This window comes from Dendrobium catenatum, unplaced genomic scaffold (assembly GCF_001605985.2).
Source record: "Dendrobium catenatum unplaced genomic scaffold, ASM160598v2 fragScaff_scaffold_173, whole genome shotgun sequence".
Classification (NCBI taxonomy): domain Eukaryota; kingdom Viridiplantae; phylum Streptophyta; class Magnoliopsida; order Asparagales; family Orchidaceae; genus Dendrobium; species Dendrobium catenatum.
Window position 1 is genome coordinate 1089009 of NW_021318635.1, and position 20418 is coordinate 1109426.

General features: G+C 32.4%; 1 pseudogene; it reads right to left on the reverse strand.

Annotated features, from left to right (window-relative positions):
* Positions 1–8623: 8623 nt before the first annotated feature.
* Positions 8624–20418, reverse strand: part of LOC110093583 — a 40492-nt pseudogene continuing 28697 nt past the window's right edge.

Genomic DNA, 20418 nt, shown 5'->3' on the forward strand with positions numbered 1-20418 from the left:
TCACGAAAGAAAGAGGAGTAACAAGAAGTTCTCAAGTGGTTCCTAAATAACTCAAAATAATAAAACCATTCAAAAGCTTGTTTCCCGATGAGCAGTAAGAATTGGTGGCATGATTTCTTCTGATTCATGTTTATCTCTCTTCTTCTATCTTCAACAAAGTGATTACATGTACTAATCCCTTAATGTATGAAATTTCAGTTGAGAAAGCTTTCAGATCAAAACATGGATAACAAAAAAATCAAAATCAACAAGTTAGATGACAAGACATTAAGGGTTTTAGAATATGCATAGAGAAAACTCTTCCAGAGAAGACTCCATCAATAGTTGAAAGGGCTAAAGCCACAACTTGTTAAAAAAGAAGAGTATGAGTTGATGGAAAAATAAGCCTAGAGAGTCATCGGACCAGCCATTAACATGAACATCAAATCCCAAAAAAAAAAAATTAAATATTGTACATAAGATCAACCATAGATCCATTCTTCTTAAAATTTATGTATTGCAATGGTTGCACAGATTATTAGTTGGATATTTGCAGTGGTTAAATTAAATTTTTTATTTTCAGAACAAAACAAATAAACTAAATAGACTCTGATATAATTTTAATTTAACAAATCGATGTTTTAAAATGATTATTAATTTTTTTGAAAGAATATAACTTAAATATAAAACATTAAGCCTTTAAACGTATTTTGTATTGCAGCAAAATGGTTAAGAGTTTAATATGAAACTGAATTGGACAGAGTTCGAATCCCACCATGCGCACGGGCAGGCGGGCAGACCAGCGGGGCAGGACGTCCGGGCAGTCATCTGTCAGGGTGGGCATGCAGCGGGCAGCGTGGGATTGAGTCCGGGCAGTCGGGTAGCGGGCAAGCTGGGCGGGTCGTCCGAGCAGTCAGTCAAGGCAGGAATGCAGCGGGCAGTGTGGGATTGTGTCCGGACAGGCGGGCAAAGAATTTTTTTTATTTTTTTTTTAATTTGACCGGCAATTTAAGACTGCCGGCAAGCCGCAAGAATAATTTGCTGCCGGAAAAAACCCCAGAATTTATTTTTCGGCGCCATTTTTACCGGCGGAATATTAACCGCCGGAAAACCGCATGAAAATTACAAAACCGCCGGAAAAGGCTCAATTTCTCCCGAAAAAGGCTGCCGGAAATGGGTGATTTTCATGTAGTGAACAGCTTTATTATTGCTTTCTAAAGCAGCTTTTTTGTGCAAAAATTTCTAATTCAATTAATTTTTGTTTTAAAAATTACTTTAAAAAGTAGTAAAAAGTAGTTATATTAAATAAATTTTTAATAAATTATTATATTTAATTAAACTTATAAAGGTTTATATATTTTTAGTTTAAATTATTAAATATATGTATTTAATAATAAATATTAAATATTATATTTTTAAACTATGAAAAATTTTAAGAAACAGTTAATATACTAATTTAATATTTAATTATGATTTAAAATATAAGTTTAAATATTTAGTTATTATTTAAATTCTCTCTCCCCCCCTCTCTTTTTCCACTAACATCTCTCTCTCTCTCTCTCTCTCCTTCTCTCTCCACACATAAGGGAATTACACCAAACCTAATAGAGTATTCTCAGTGCGCTAAATATTTTGGCGTATTATAGAATACGTGTTTTTGTTGTTTAACGTATTTGCTCTTATTTAAAAAAAATTTAATCGATGCTCGTTTTACTAATTTTGATGATTATCATGCTTTTTTATAAAATTTGTCCAAATAAATATAATAGTGCTAGAAAATTTTATTTTGTTAAGGTTTTCATCCTTGAAGAAATTTGATGCATATGAACTTTTTTTTATTGTTCTTTTTTATTTTTTGAAGAAAATCATCTCTTTATCATCATCTAATAATAAATACCATTCTGAAATAAATCAAACATAAAAAAGTTGGGCCAATATGCTAATTTGGATTAAATTTAAAATTTTGAAATTTGTTTGAGTCATGGCCTAATGCCAAATCTAATTAATGGCTCAATTGATTATTCATAGATAAAGATATATATAAGTGTAATTACATAATATAACACTTAAATTTTGATTATTTATAAAACCAACCCTCACTATAATTTTTGAACCATCAAATTCCAATATTTGCACATGCCACAATCAAATCGTTGAGAATTTGACAAAAATCAACATTAAGCTGCCAAAATTATATTTTAACAATTTATTTTTTTGAGATTTTCTTAGCAAATTTAATTATAAATTTACACATATAGCATATACAAAGTCTCAATATAAATTTTTTTTTAGGATAATTAAGGCAAACTCACTCACACACATCACATACATAAGATTCAAACCCAAGACCTCTTAGTTATTAGTCAAAACTCCCAACCAATAAACCCAGATGAGCTATGTCAAAGCCTCAAACTTAATAAACTTTTTTTTTTTTAGACATGTAGGCCAATTAAGGCAAATGGACACACACATACGCAAGACTCAAACCCTAAACCTCTTGGTTGACAATTAAAATTCTCAAACAACAGATCAAGGAAAGCTACGTTAAAGCCTCAAACTTAACAATCTATATTAGACATTTAGGTCAATTAAGACAACTTACACGCACATCATTTACGTAAGACTCAAACTCAAGACCTCTTGTTTAGCAGTCAAAATTCTCATCCAATAGACCAAATTGAATTGCGTAAATAAATAAATAAAAACTATAAAGATATCATAGATTTTGGATCATCTAAAACCTCCATTTCAATCTTCTACATATGCTCCAAATTTTGCGTTCATCTTTATGATTTTCTTGAAGTGATCTGAGTAATCAACACCTACTTTAAAGTTAGTTGCATTTTGTCACATAAAAAGAAAATAAAATATCTCAGACGCGTCTATTTGTCAGTTCTTCAACATTTTCCAATAGAGCAACAGCTCTCTTCCTAAGGAGTAATTATTACGTCCGGACAAAAAACTGAAAATCCGAACGTATACCGAGCAATACCGAGTGCTCAATATCTAGTTTTAGGTGACGTGGCATGTGATTTTTGGTCTCTGGACGCGTCCGGTGATCTGACGTAATAATTGTTCCTTCCTAAGGCACAGTCGTGTGATGGGGCCTCACCCAAATCCTTCTCAATGTTTATTGCACTAAAAATGATCGTACCTGAATATAAAAAATAGCTATTTTGTGAAGAAGTGAATAAACAGCCAAAGAACAAGAGAAAGAAATCAGAAAAATTAGAAAAAAAAAAAAAAAGTCGCGTTAAGCTATAGAGAACTATCAACTATCATTTCCTTTCCTTTACATAATTATTTCATGAAAATTTTGTATAATATTATTATTATATATATAATTGGCCCATTTTATAAAAAGCAAAACTTTGATTTTAAAAAATATGTTGCAAGAATAATAAATCAAATTGATAGGGAGAAGAGATTGTTTGATTTAATGACCTTATATCCATCAATTTGTTAAGTACAAAAAATGTATCAATATTTAATCTCCTCATGTATCATTTCTAAGTCTAGAGCACATATGTATAATAAGCGTAAGTTTCTCGATGTTTTAAATATTTCAGGAAGTACATTGCAAAGATCTCAATTAGAAATTTCATAGTACCAAGAACTAGAAAAGAGAATACAAGTATTTAAACTTCCCAATGCTTTGTAAGTAGTTCGAACAAATAAGTGTCGAAGAGTCCCATGAATTACAAGATGCAACTCTTCATGACCCATAACTTTAAGGCATTCTCGTGCAAAAATATTATGTCCCAACTCATGTAGTAAATCATGCATCTTGTACTATCCTAAATCTTTAAACTTGTCAAAGAAAAAATTTTTTGACTAAAATATCTAAATATCTTTCTCTCATATCCTCCATAGTCTCTCCTTGAATATGAGACGACTGAAAAAAAACCAATGCAATCCACATTCAGACTAAGGCTTTTTTGGGACGGTTTTTTTATTACTTTTTAAAGTTGCTTTCTAGTTAAAAAATTAAAAAAAAAATTGTGCTAGAAAGCTGCTTTAAGAAGCAGTAAGAAAGTCGTCCCAAACGAAGCTTAAATCATCTTTATTCAACACATGATTTTGTGGAAATATAGAACAAAATGAAAAACAAATTTGTAGAGATCTGGTAGACCTATATAGTTCAGTCTTAAGATGAAAAAGATATAATTCTGACCCATTGTTGTAGTACTTAATTGCTTTCTAGAACTGTCATCACCTGCCTTTCATCCGTGTTAGAATTTAGAACACCACGAATGACCTTTGCCGCCAATGGAGTTCCTGAAAGTTTATTTATTATCTCTCCAGCAATGGCTCTTAATTTTTTAAGATCATTAGGGTTCTCTACATGAGTTGAGAAGCTCCAAACACTAATCCTCCTTCAGGCCCTCTAATCTAAATATTTCTATCTTTTTAATGACCTTTGAGATTCATCCTTGATTATCCATTAGAGTTGCTTCGGCAATCATGTTGGTTAATTCTCTCGTTTTGGTCGTACAATTGTTTGGGAATTGGTTGGGACTTCTTCTGCTTGATTATCTTGTGGTTATCCTTTGTATGATTTTGGGCAGCTGCTTCCAATGGATGATCCTTAGTAGCCAACAGGGCGGCGAACTTTTCTATTTGTTTTGCAGGAAGCCTCTTGTTCCTAAGTCTGGTTTTTGGTTATTTTTGCTACCCACAGAATGTCTAAATTTTTGTTTATTTTGTCCTTTTGAGGTTGCTTTGCAACCTTTAGTTTATTTTGGTGATTAAAGCTTTGTGATATTAGTTTTGGCCTCCTTTTGGGCCTATGTTTATACATCCTTTTTTTATTTAATGAAATTTATAGCTATAGTAATGGATCTATTTATTTTTTTTTTTTCCATCAACTTATCCAAAAAAAAAAATCCTTGATTGCAACTCATAGTTATGGAGTTCAAACTAGTGGAGGGCATGTCTTTGAATATTCTTTTGCTAGATGGTTGCTTGATTTGTTATTTTTTTTTCTTAGATAATTTAATTAAATGTGGGATTATTACTGCTATAGAAGATTGTGAAATTTAAATTAGTGTTGCAATTACCTTAGTTCTCTGGTTTATATTTTTGCTAAAAAATTTGTTTTTCTTCTACTGATATGTTGTTCTATCTACAATAATGTGCTTGCTCAAATTAGGCTCCCATTGATTTTATTTTGTTATTAGTTGATGCTTTATGGCTATAAATAATAGAAATTAATTGGAATGTTATCCTGATCAAGTTCATTTATATATTTTCTTATCAAATTTGGATCAAATTTAAAGATTACCAGATTTTAATCTAGTTAAAACTTATTTTTAAGTTTTCTTTTCAAATAAATTTTCTTTTCAAAGTTCATGTCAAAAGCTAGATTTAATAAAACTAGTCAATTATACATTATTTTTAAATAATAAAAATATATAATATAATTACCAAACATGATTAAATTTATGAATTTTAATAAAAATGGATAATTATAAGCTTTTCAAATTAAGTCACCATCAACCAAAAAGAGAATATTCGCATTATCTTGCAAAGCTCCAAAAGCACTTCACATTCAGAAGCTCCAAAAGCACTTCACATGCAAAAGGTAGCATTGTCTGTCACTTAGGGGTTGTTTGGTTGCTTGAAAAAGAAATGCAGTGTAAAGTAGAAGCAATGTAAAGTAAATGTAGTGCATTCTAAATACTTTGCACCTGTTTGGTTGTCTGTAAAATAAACGCAAGAGAACTGTTTCTTTTGTTTGGTTAGGTAGATCCAGAATAAAGTAAAATCGATTTTTTTTTAATAATTTGAAAGAAACTATGGAAACTCATGCATCCATATGTTAGTATACCTTTTTAGCACAATTTTGTTATTGCTAAATAGTTTTTGAACTTAAATCTTGTTTCTTGTTTGACTAAGGCTTCGTTTGAAACAATTTTCTTATTGCTTTCTAAAGCACCTTATTAGCACAAATAATTCTTGAACTTAAAAATTTTTATATTATAAACCTGCTTTAGAAAGCAGGAAAAAAACCATCCCAAATGAAGACTAAAATTTTATTCGACTTACCAATTATTTAGTATCTATCCAACTTAACTAGAAAACACTTGAATCTAAATCTACAAGAGACTGATCAAGTGAATACGTACATACTTATATTTAGATATTTGAAGTATACTCGAACTATATGGTAGTGATATTATTTTTGAAAGCTAGCTTAGAGGATATTCTCTTACGAGCCTTACTAATATCACAAAAAATAAGTTAAAAATAGGTTTGGTCCCCATTAGCATACACTTCTTTATACAATTTGGCATTATTATGTATTCCAAATGTTCAACATTGCCCAGTTCAACTATAGCCAGTGAAGTACGAGCAAGCGACAATGCCAAATGGCAATCAATGCAAATGAGAGAATGAAAAACAAATGAGATATGAGTACCAAGAATAGGTGGATGAAAGAAAAACAATGTCAATGCCCCTCATTACTTTTAAATGATGTGATTTTGTATAATCCAATTTAACATATGACCAGGCATATATAAAAATTATTGGTTACAACTTATTTTTCTTATCCTTTGATCTTAAAGTAGACGATATAGTTTGCCTTTTAAACCAAAAAAAAAAGAGTATTTCAAAGATTCCATACCACTATTAAAAATCTATTAATTGCAGCATACCAACACCATAACTGCCTATAAACACATTGTTTATGATTGTTTCAGGATCACATGCTATTGTTACTCCAAGACGCATTAAATTTTACAATTAATTACTCCATACAATAACTTTTCAAGCTAAAATATTGAAATTTTAATTAAACATTCATCAAAATGCATCTATAAAACTGCAATGTACTTAAATACCAATAAGCTGGCAATAAAAAACTATGTATGTTAAACTCACGAGCAGAAAATTTCAAGAAAACCAACACATTCAAGACAAAAATCAGGAAGCAAGAAATGGCGACTGTATCTGTAGATCATTCCTGGCGTCAAACCATTAGAAGAAATGGCGTGCCCATCCAGGATAGAATCATAACTCGAACAGGCTTGATTAGGTTTCATTTGTACAGCTTCATCAGCCTTCAGCCGAGCCTCAAGCTTGCTTATACGATTCTCAATCCCCTTTTTATCAAATTTCAGCTTCTCAATCTCATGAATAATATCAGCAGACCCATTACCCACGATTTTGTAATCTATGCTATCGTTTTCTTTTTCACTTAAATCTCTGCATACAACAAAGCCAGCTTCAAATTTCAATAAGAAAAAAAAAAACTATTTTACTTACTATTTTACTCTCTGCCATGAAAAATAAAATAGAATTAGTCAATTTTACTGCAGATATCTGGCTTGGAGTAAATTAGAGGTCCAACATACAAGGAATCGTTTTGATGAAAAAAGAGTTGAGGAGAAGAAGATGCGTTTCCCACCTTTTGCTTCGCCTTCTACAGTGCAGTTTGTTCTATATTAGTCGCAGAGCGATAAATCTGGGAAGGAGAATACAACTGGTGGGATTCAGGTTTTGGCATCTGATCTTTGTGAATGTCACTTCAATTCGTTGTCTTTGATTTCTGTTTGATTGCAAAAATCTCATTTGTGGCTTGTTCTTCTGTTCGGATTGGTTTCGCCATTTGAAGCCGAACAGCAACTTCCGATCGGAAGGGTAAAGGCCAGAAGCAGTGTGATAAGAGCCAGCAGAAAAGAAGATATGGAGGGGAAGATGAAAGAACTCGCGAAAGGTAGAAAGTGTCGTTCAGAGATAGCAAGCTCTCGTCTTGCCTTCCGATCAAAATGTCGCAACTTCCGATCCGGTAGGAAAAGGGACGTCGTCGAAGGAGCGAAAGTCGAACAGAACGAAGGAGCCAAAGAAGCCACTCGTGCAACTTACACCTCTAAAAAGTTACCTTCAGAACCTGCGAGCTCCCGTCCTAACTTCAGATGAAAATGTCGCAACTTCCGATCGGACAGGCAAAGGGAACGTATCGAAGGAGCGAAGTCGAACAAGAACGAAGGGCCAAAGAAGCCTCTCGTGCATCATACACCTCCTGCGAAGCAAGAAGCCGACCAACACGACGATGATGCGAAGATATCTTCCAATGAATTTATAACCCGCTCAATATGAGCAGATTTCTATTCGCACAAAACAAGGCCGTTATTACACGCCTAATGCTTCCAAGTGTTTCTGTTTGTTCCGCTCAAAACTAATCAAACAATCAAATTTAGTAAATACGTGTTAATTATTTTACTTTACACTCCTAATTCGGGCAAATTCCTGCACGAATAATAAGACTCGAGAGAGAGAGAAAGAGAGAGAGAGCATCCAATGTAGGGGTGTAAACAAGTCAGAGTGGGCTCGAGGTCACCCCTAACCTTGAGTTTGAGCTGATTAATTAATCAAGTTTGAGCTACTCGTCAACCGGCCCGAACTTGTATAATAAAGTCGTCAGCCTCGAACTTGTAGAATAAAACATATCAATTTGGCTCGTCAACTAGCTCGAACTCATCTGTGAGTAGGCTCATATCTTATGAAAGAAAATGATTATGATTTAAACAATTATTATAATAAAATGATAAAACTAACGATAAATTATAAGAAAAATAATGAAAAATCACTTAATATAAAGAAGTGAAATATAATTTTACACATTTTTTTTCACAATATTATACTTAAAATCAAGAATGCTAATATATTTTAAGTGCATTTTATACTAATATGTTTTTAAACGAACCGGCTTGCGAGCTACCGAGTCGAGTCAAGGCTGACTCAAACTTGGTTCATTAGCTCATCGAAGCTCGACACACGAGCCATTGAGTTGAGCCCGAGCCAGATCACGAGTCGACTTTGACTCACTCGCACCTCTCCAAAGTGTTAGTCCAGCTGGGTTATATGAATCAATTTGTGCCTGCTACCATTCTGATGAGGAAGGCGGTTTCCATTGCTAATTCTTTGATCTGCAAGTATTTGCTGTCCTCAACAAGATCAGCCGAAAGATTGAGTACCACTGGATGTAATGGATCATATCTTGTCAGCTCACGAACTCTTGCAACCCATTTGGCTGCTTCCCACACTCCAAATCTGCAATACAAAAAGCAGATTAGATTAATAACAGTGAACTTAGATGACCGAATATGAAAGGAAGGCCACAATATTTAGGCTTCATTTGGGACAGTTTTCTCATTGCTTTCTAAAACCCTTTTTCAGTACAAAAAATTCTAATTCAAATTTTTTTTAACTAAAATACTATTTTAGAAAGCATTAAGAAAGTTGACCCAAACGAATCCTTAATGAGCATCAATCATCAAGAAAAATGAAACATTATAGAGTACAAAGAAAAACATATGGAGATGGGCCTTCTAGCAAAGCTTAGTCAACGAACCAGCACCTAATGAGAGGCCATATGGGAAGGGACCAAATCAGGTAATACCAGAATGGTAGATGCCAAAAAAGAGACCATTTCTCGATACTGGCATGCAAAGCTCCTTTGGATCTATAAATACTACATATATTAAGTGATCTATTGGATATTAGGTAGTAATTAGGTGTCTTATTGGGTAATAGGAGTCCTTAAGATCAATAAATACTGCTGATGTAAAGTATTAGGGAATCAACTAGAATGTAAGAAGAAACTAACTGGAATCACTGGCATCCTATAATAGTTATAATTGCCCAAATCCCATCTCTCTGCATAGAGTTTTAGTTAAGCCTACAATTGCCTAGTTACTTTAAGTATAATGTTATTCTCTGTTTTTCAATAAATTTCTACTTGGGTTCATATAAATGGTGCTCACCATGAGCCTTGTCGCTATTGAATCCACCGCTTGGGTGATAATAGGCGATTACACTATCACAGTCATGAACGCCCCTACTTTTGACCGAATCTTGTTTCATTCTCCAACATTCACCACTTCCATTGTGATCCCCTTTCAACCATCCTCGCTATGCTAGCCCTAGTGCCAATCAACTACATCATATCCGATCTCCACTCTCATTAAATCCAACACCAACCCTAGTTATCCACTTCCTCCACCATTTAAATTCAAGATCACCATCGCTACTTCTTCATTCGCCACTTTTGCCTACAAGCCTTGAATCAACATCTCCACCTAGATCCTCCAAACACGAGTTCACCAAATGTCCTGTCTCTCCATCTAGATTTGCCCATCATCCATCAATCGCTAGGGTTCAAAAGCACCAAAAAGAACCGCCTCAACTCAATCTCACAATAATTTGCTTGACCTTAAGGATAAGGTCATTGTGAAGGGATGACTAATGTTAGGAATAAATACAATAAGTGACCTAGTGGATATTAGGTAGTGACTAGATATTTTAATGGATAGTGAGAGTCCTTAGGATTTATGAATAATCCTTATGTGGAGTATTAAGGCATCAACCAAAATGGAAGAAGAAAATAGAACTTCATCGCATAGTTGTATTTTAATATAATGATTTTCTTATTTTTGATATATTTTTATTTGGGTTCATATTAATATACTATAAAGCAATAATATAATGATCTTTAAAAACTAATTTTGGGTCTATAGGACTTTAATAGAGAAGAAAACAGCTTGATTTATGTCTCCTTTGGGTAGTAATGAAAGGATTATTTGAGTAATGGTAAAATAAGAATTTAGATTTTTGATAGATTTGGAACTGAAATTTTTTAAGCCATCAAAAGATAAATTTTCCTTCGAAAAAATAAAGAGAAACTCAAGATTAAAGGTTTTGGATCTTAGAGAACTAATGGTAGTGTTTTTATAGATTTTGGATCAATGGTTAAGTAGTTACGATAGTTTTAATCTGGTTGCTCACTTTAAAAATTATTTCTCTATATTAGGATTTTGGCTGTGAAATCTAAATATTATTAGGGAGTTAGAGCCTTTGAATGTTATGAGGAATGTGTTGGAATATTTGGGAGAATTTTGAAGGGATTGGATGGATATGGAGGTTGGGCAAAGCTAGGCTCAAGGTTATTTATAGGATGTCACACCCCTAAAATGCATTATTTTAACCTTCAATTTATTTTTTTTTTAAAAATCATGATATCTAAACGAAGTACAAAATAATATCATTGTTCAAACCATCATTCAAAAGTTGAAGCCGACCAAAAATTTTTTATTTCCAAAATTTTCATCTACAGAGCAACAACAAGAGGAACCCAAAACATTTAGCTATGAATATATTATTAACCTCATGTCAGACTCTTCTTACATTGACAAATGTAAACATAAAATAAAAAATGAACATGATATATTCTAGCTCAACCTTATTCTTCTTTTTTCCAGCAATAACAGTTTGAATAATAATCTAGTGAACTACAACACCCACAAAGATATGCAACTCTAATGCAATAATCATGTATAATAATTCACTAATGAATATGAGCATCAGTAAGTAAACAACCTATACATGTAAAAAGCATGTATAAGCTACCAAAGTTTATAGTAAAAGTAATATGGAATAATATATAGGGTATGATTACTACCATGTAATATGTAAGAATGATGCTTGCTTGAATTACACATTCAATTACCTGCTGTATAACATTAATAGTATCACTTTAAGTCAGTTGTAGTTGTATGTGATCTCTAATTCATCCTATCAAAACATATAGTTATAGTTATAGATTTCCGTTCATTTGATAACTTCCTCTTTCAACCCCAAAAAAAGTCATGTCTAGATGTCTGTGTTTAGGTTTTTCAACCCATAGGCTTCCGAGGTTGCACTATCTCCATAGCCCTTCGGCTCTACTAACTATAGGTCCCATAGCTTGAAGGCTTCATTATACTGAGATCACATTGCCTCTACTGGGTGGCATTGCCCCACCTACCTATCTTCTAACATGACATTATCTTAACTTATTTAATCACGACTATTTCTTCTCTTCTTACAACCACATGATATGCATTACTTATATGTATGTTTACATGTATACATGCATATAGATAAATACGATTGAAATTTATATCAATATATAAGCAAGCATAGTTGTATAATTCATATATCATATTTTAACAGGATTACATGTGATAGCGTATATACATACTCACAGAACACAAGGAATGACATGTACAATAGCTGTATAAACCACGATTTAGGCGAATAATCACGATCACATAAGAGTTCATAAGTAAATGTCACTCATAAACTAATTTGCTACATAATAAAAATCATATATTACCTACTTGAGTCAAAGGCTGACCCAGTCAGACCCCTTGTACCTTCCTGCGCACATAGGACACCTATCAATCCAAATCATTAATTGATAATTCACACCAATTACCATTCACCTCATCCAAGTAAATTGGTTCTCAATCATACCTTCCAATTTTTAGGTAGCATACACGACTATAGACATTCACTCTTTCCGAATTATGAATATTATAATCAATAACAAAACACTTCCAAAATTAGAAATGTTAAATATACAACACTATAACTTGTTCTAGGACACAAATCTTTTCCTAAAGGCATGAAAACAAAATCATTAGCTCCTATTTATTTCTCTCCTCCTCCACTGATTTTCTTCCTTCTTTCTCCTCGCTCTTCTCCCAGTTTGCCAGCTTCTACCCAAGCTTCCTAATGCTCTTCCTAAGCTTGCCCCTATGGTGCATAGCCCTCAAACAATCCTCAAACAGTTCTCTAGCAGCCCTTAATCAATCTCTAATCCACTTCTACTCTCCAACAAACCCTCGACCAGCACACGCATATGCAAACGGCTAGCCCACCCAACAACTAGCTCCAGCCCTGACACCAACAAGCTCCAACAGTCAATAACCTAGCACAAAAATCTGCACTAACCTGAGAACTCACAAGGCATTTACCTTCAACACTTGCTCCAACCGCTCCTACGCCTACCAAGAGCTCCCACCTACTTCGGCAAGTCCCCATTCTAGCTCCTTGTGCGACTTCCAGCAGAACCAAGACTGCTCTTCATCCCACGCTGGTTTTTAATGAAGTGGCAATAAAATACTCTAAGGATAATGAATTGCCTTAACTACCCCTTCCCAAATCTTTGCATGCAAGCCACCTGTTAAAAAATTTTGCCCTTGCTACAGTATTTTAATTTTTAAATAATAAACCAATTTCTTAACTAAGAAAAAAAATGCAATTTAAATTTAATTCTCTAACTCTCAAATCACATTTAGACATGATGCTATATATCAAAATGCTCCATTTAACGAGTAAAACTCAATGACATACAATTTGTTAAATTTTGTGAAAGTTGAGAATTTGCGGTATTTCAAATTATGTCAAATGTGACACATATATAATCAAATGTGGATTTTACAAAGGAGACGAAATTTGTATCGAGAGAAAAGATAACTAATTACTCAACAAAGATCTGAGAATTAAACACAGTTTTACCAAAAAGGCCACTAAGCCTTTCAATATAAAAATTACACAAACAAAAATAATTTTTATTAAATGAATCAAAAAGTATAAAACAAAGTCCTATTGCAAGCCTAGACAACTTTAGAAAGTCTTTGGAGCCAAAAAAACACTATTGCATAAATTGATTACTTGTCCTAATACAAATGGAATAAAAATATGAGAAATAAATAAAAAATAAATATTTTAAACACATGAAAATTCGAATTTGTCCAATAAAACAAGTAGAGTGATCACAAAATCAATCAATTTATGAAACTATATTGCCTCCTTGACTAGTATGGCTCCATCTACCCATCAAAAGATCTTAAACTAAGCTTCTTACTTATTCTCCCTAAATCTATTCATATTGAAAAAAATGTAGTTTATTAATATTCTTTAAATGAAAAATTACATGCAAAAAATTATTTACACTTACAAAATGATTCTACATTGATTTTAATAACATTGAGAAATAATCAAAATTTGAACATGAGATTGTTTATGAATCTAAATCTCAATTAGAGTTTGCCCTAATTTTAAAACAAAACAAATGAAACATGTTAAAGTTAATAAATTAATCAAATAATTAGATAATGAATTATTTGCTAAAATTATATGTACACCTTTGAATTAATCTTATAGCGATTTTATTTTTGGTTACTGATTTTTTTACTTACATTTTCGTAAAAAGAACCTAATGAAAAAAATAAAATTGTACATCAGGATTTTACTAATAACAATTGCCTCAAGCAAACTTCAAAAATTATTCTATCAATCTGGCTGAATTTAAAGATAATTACTTCATCAAAATTAATCTTTATACCATTTGGATTGCTTTTCTTCAGAGAGGCTATTTTTCGTATGGTAAGAATTACTTATTTAAAGAAAATATATTTGTGTGATTTGCTAGTTATCAAGAGAACTTTACAGAACAAAATTAATATCGATTTACCTTTTATTCAATATCTCCTCCTCTAAGAATTAGTAATTTGAAAATATATAAGTATTTTAGCATGTTCCTTATATGTATCATATCTTTTTTTTTCAATTATTATAGTTCCATCTCCAATTAAGGAAACGTTTCTACGAATGTAGGAATAAAGTTTTCTACATCAATCCCTCCCTCGGCCTTGCATTGGTGGGAGCTCCATGGATTGGCTAAGCCAACTGTTTTAACCTCCAATACAACATTTGTATATTTTTCAGCTGCATACCGATCTATTTCATAAAGCTACTAATGTAAAGGAAATCATGCACATTACATACAGCAGATACCAAGGTATTTATGTCATGGAAAAGCAAACTCACATATGATAATTCTTAAATATCTTTATAGGAGATCTAAAATTTTCGCCTAGATATATTTGAAGCATATCAACTAAACAAATCATCCTAGTTGAATTTTCAAATTTCATTAGAATTGATGAAATGACTTCAATTCCTATTGCTAAGGAAGTCCTATTCCATGGCTTCTATTTCCCTATTTATAGGTAACATCCATATCGATGTCCATATGAGATATAATGTGAATTATCATTGTGGGCTTCTCCGTGTAGTTGTTCATATTTTACAGGCTTCTTATGGTTTTGGCAATATGTTCTATGGTTTCTTCCTTGACGGTTATATTCCTTTCATATTTGATGTTGCATGAGGATTATAAATAGGTATTCTTTAAGACTTAGACATAAAGGAGAATATAATAAAGACTATTTTTATGTGCATATCTTTTTTTTCTTTTCCATTCTAATATTTGATCAATTGTAATACTTAAAATATTCCAAAAAATTTGAGACATTGACGCAAGGTCTTCCAAAAGTTGAACTATTCTCATATATCCGTTCCGTTGACTTAATATTGATAAAACTCAAAAGTAGATTCGAAGATTGTGAGAATGTATTCATGAAAAATCATTCTTTTCTTTCAATATGCTATAATCTATTTTCTTTTCTATGCATGAAATTTCAATCGCTTGCATGATAGTCTTTGATTTCAAACAAGATGCTAACAAGTAGATAATTGTTTTGAAATTAATACTTTTATTTTTGCGTGAGTTGTGTACTTTTTTATCGGTTGATAAATCTGCATTGCTTAATAAATATGCATTAGGAATCCTATATCCTAGAATTTCCTACCCCAAAAAATTCATAAATTTATTTTACGCTCAGTGGTGATCACCTTATAATGTAATAATATATATTTTTTACATATCCAAAAGGAATTATTCTTTTTAACTTTACTTTAATCTTTTCCCTGATATGAACTAAATTTAAATCATTTTCATTGACTGTCGTGATCTTTAATTTCTCGTTGCTAATTTGTGTAAGAAATTAAAAATCTCACTTTAATGGAAATACAACATTAATAATTTTTATTTAATAAATAGTTGTTTTGATATTAATAGCTTGCTTTATATCATAAGTTGATGTTCATTCATCAATTGATTGGATCTAAACATGCATTGTGTGATATATTTACATCAAAAACCCTATCTCTTAGAACATCCTTTACCAAAAAGCTTCTCAATTTTATTTTACTAGCTTTTCACTTTTCTATAAACAATCAGAAAAATTCAATTAAGTTATCATACAATTGAAAATTCATTCAAGTGTCATGGAATAGTGAACTGTGTAATCTATTATGGTGATGACCGACATCTCAAAATGTGCACCAGTGATCACCATTAAAGTTGAGGAAATTAAATTAAAATGTAGGATCAACAAATTTCCGATGAAAAAGTTGTCTCTAAGAAAAACATACAAAAGCAATAACGAGATAATCTATTCATAAAGAGAAATTAATATACCTTGTATTAAAAGATGAAGTCACCAGCACAGATGGATAAAGGGCATCCTTCTTAATATTTTCATAAGGAGAATATTTTCTAATAGCAAGAAAATCTTCAACGTCCAAAGGATATCCAAACTCTTCATAATCAACTGCGTTGAGAGGCAAAATAGGATGGAGAAGGGTGTTTACTGCATCTAGGAAAGGAGCCTACATATGGACATGTGGAAACAAATAAATTCTGCAAGTTAAAACCAGTAATTGAAGTTTGAAATGCAAGTTAAGATGAATTGTTGAGGTATAAGGAATAATATATGAAAAAGCACCATTGCCTGGACCGAAGCAAATATTTAGCTACCATTAGGGAACATTGTTCAATTAATTAACATTTTAATGCATATTTTGAAATTTGATAGAATCGACTGAGTTAAATAGCATGAGTACAGTTGAGAGGGAAACCTTTATTTTTTCTTTTTAATTTCAGGAGCAACTATAATATGAGAAAGAATACAATATGGAACACCAAATAAACATGAACCATTAGCCAAAATAAGAACAATTTCCTAAGACAAGTGATAACACTAAAACTCCCCCATCAAATTAGAGCGTATATATCAATTAACTCTAGCATGTTACAAAGCTTTAAGCATTGAAGTCGTTTCAAAGCTTTGGCAAATATCTAAAAAGCTGCTTTGGAAACATGAAAAATAACAATATTTTTTGATAGCGCAATATCCCAATCATTCAGCCTCAATATATTTGACTCTTCCTTGAAATATAATTTCACGGGCAATGTAGATAGTGCATTCGTAGTGTAAAGAGTCCCCTCCCTAGGTACTTACAGCTATATTTGAGGATACAAATAACAACTTCCCTAAGTCTTTAATTGGAAGCTAGTATGTGCTGACTTACAACTCTTATAGCAAATGGTATATCCAGTCTGGTAGCAATATGGTAGATCAATTTACCAACTAACCTATAATAATGACAATAATTCTCAAGCAATTCTTCAATAATAAATTTTTTAGTGTCAAAACTAATGTTTGCAAGTTTACAAGCTAAAGACCAATCTCCTCTAATATATCAGTGTCATTTTTATATAGAGATAGTGAAACATCTATTTTATTGTAGGAAAACTCAACTCTATAAGTATTTTCAACAACCCAAATAAACGGTCGGAAAACATTTTTAAAGACTGTCTTTGACCTCAGTCACCATTTCTTGATCACTTTCTTTAAGAATATCATCAACATAGACTACCAAGCTAACACAAGTTGAGATATGTCTAACAAAAATGGAGTGATCTACAGTATTACCATGAAGGCTAACCTAAACAAAAACTTCACAAAACATATCAAATCATGCACGAGGGCTTTTCTTAAGCTGATAAATGACCTTCCTAAGCTTACAAACTCTAGTTATACCATGAACAAAACAACCTAGAGGATGCTTCATATAACAACTTTAGTTAGGTAATAAAGGAAAGCATTGCTAACATCCATTTGAAGTCAGAGATAACCTTGATTGACGAAAAAAGATGCCAAAATTTGGAAGGAATTAAATCTAGCAATAAGGAAAAAACTATTAAAACAATCAACAACAGCAACATCAAGCCTTTCTCCCACTACTTGGGGTCGGCTACATGAATCCTTTTTCGCAATTGTGTCCTGTTAAAAGTAACATTCTCATTTAAATCTAATAAAGAAAGATCATTTCTAATATTTTCTAACCAAGTCTTTTTAGGTCTACCTCTACCTTTCTTAACATAAATCAAATCTAATACCTCAACTTTCCTAACCGGGTCATCAGAAGGCCTCCATTTAATGTGACCAAACCATCTAAGGTGACTCTCTCTAATCTTATCTTCCACTGAAGCTACTCCAACCATTTCATGTATATGCTCATTTTGTATCATAACTTTAAGGGTAAAGCCACTCATCCGCCTAATCATCCTCATCCCTGCAACACTTAACTTAGTATTATGCTTCTATTTTAATGGCCAACATTCGGCACCTTAAAGCATTGCAGGTCTCACCACCATCTTATAGAATTTTCCCTTAAGTTTGAGGGAGACGTTTCTATCGCAAAAGAAGCCCGATGCATTCCTCCACTTCAACCATCCAACTTGAATGTCAAAACAATCAATCTCATAAATATAAATAAATGATTTGACAACTAATCAAGCTTCATACCAATCAATATATCTATTGGGATGAAATTTGATGATGCAAATCCATCAATATGTGAATCCATCAATAAGGGACTACTTTAATGTTGGAGCGACATTAAACAAAATTCCATGTGTAACATTTGTGTAATGTAGCCATTTCAATATCCAAAGACATTTCCATAGGGATTCTTATGGCCTCTTGATATGGTCTTAGGAATAGAAACTAAAAACATTAAAAAAAAAATCATCAATGATGTATATGATTGAATAAGATCAATACATGGATGCTTGTCTTTTTGAATGGTAATGAGCAAGTGGAGATCTAATAACTGATTGGGAAGTGGATGCTTGACTAGTTGGGACACATGAGAGAAGAAGGTATCAAGTGTAAACATTAAAAGTAGTTATACGCGTCATTGAAAGAAGAGGAACAAGTGATGAGGATGGTTCAGAGAAAGAAGAAAAAGAACTGAATGGACTCATGAAAGGTCAAATTTATGTAAATATAGGTGTGTTTGGTGAGCGGTTCAAAATAATAAGTCTTTCTAAGAATAAGAGTAAGCTAGAAAGATACTAGTAAGAACGCTTGTCGCCTGTATGAAAAGAATGCATAAAGAAAACAAAAAACATGTGGGTGGAGAGAGAACAAAGATTCCAGGTAGATAGAGAATACAAACAGGTGAAACTTCCCAAAGAACAATAAAGGAGAACGATTAATAAGATAGCATGCACTTAAATAAGACCAAAAAATAATAAGGAACATTCCGATGATACATCACAATACAATCAACGCCAAGTAGATGCTATGCTTGCACTCAAAAACCCTATTCTATTGAGATGTATGAGGATGGGAAGTTTGATGAATCATGCCATTGTCAATATACGACCAAAAATGAGAATGCATATATTCAAGAGCATTATCAATACAAAGAATTTCAATTATAAAAGAAAACTAAACTTTTATTTCTTAATAAAAAATATGAAAGGTGGATAAAACCTCAAATCCACAATTCAACAAATATACTCATGTAAAAAGAGAATGATCATCAATGATGAAAAATAAAATACTTAAAATCAAAATGGATAAAAATAGGATTAGGACCAAAAATTCGGAATGGACTTGATGTCAGTGAAGGAATATACTCAATGATATTTATAAAGCTCATAAGCGTTACATTCAAATTTAGATAAAGAGGACAAAACTGTCACAAAGTCTCAAAGTCATTGTGGGCTCCGAAAATTCCATTTGTGATGATGTGTGATCCCGGCCTCTCTGTGCCATCCATCTTTTTTTTTAGTGTTTATGTGACGATGACAGTAGAGAGTTTTTACAAGATAAGGTTCCGGGAGTTTCTATTCAAGCCGTGGAGTTTGTCAGCTATACAGTTATGGGTCAACAGCATGGTGGTGGAGGATGACCCACATGAAAATGTCACTAACATAGAGTAATGGTAGGTGAGAAAGTGAAGGGGATCGTGCTCATCAGGCAGTAAATTCCTCCAACTTCAACACCTACATCAATCATCTTCCTCGCACTAAGAATCTAAAAATTACAAAGAGGACATTAAAAGGTCACATAGCAATTGTGACAAAATCACTCGAAGCTAACAAATATATCATCGGATAAAACTTATAAATATATCATCGGATTTGGTCTTACTAAAAAATTCAATTAAAAGAAATCACCAAAAAGTAGTAATGTATAGGGCTTGAATAATATAGTAGACAAAGCTCTAGATTGTCAATTCACCAAATCCTTTTTGTGAAAATTCTCCTCTAAACAAGCAATAGTATTTTAAAAACTAAAAGATTCCTTTCCGGTGCTTAGTTCATCTTATGCCATTGTACCAATTGTAGTACAATACGACTATTTGGAGCTACACTTACCTCAACCCTCCAATTCAGGCAATAAAGGATAGTGTGCATTATTTGGTTAACAAAATATGGCACACTCAATAGATTAAAAATGGTTTGGTTCATGTTTCATACTACAGCTCCATATTCTTGGGTTTATTATTTGCAGGCTCAACTATCAATTGAACGGAGTCAACATGAAGAAAATAGATATATGTTATTTAAAATTCATGTTAAGTCAGGATACCTATAGATATAATGAGGTTATGATTCATTGA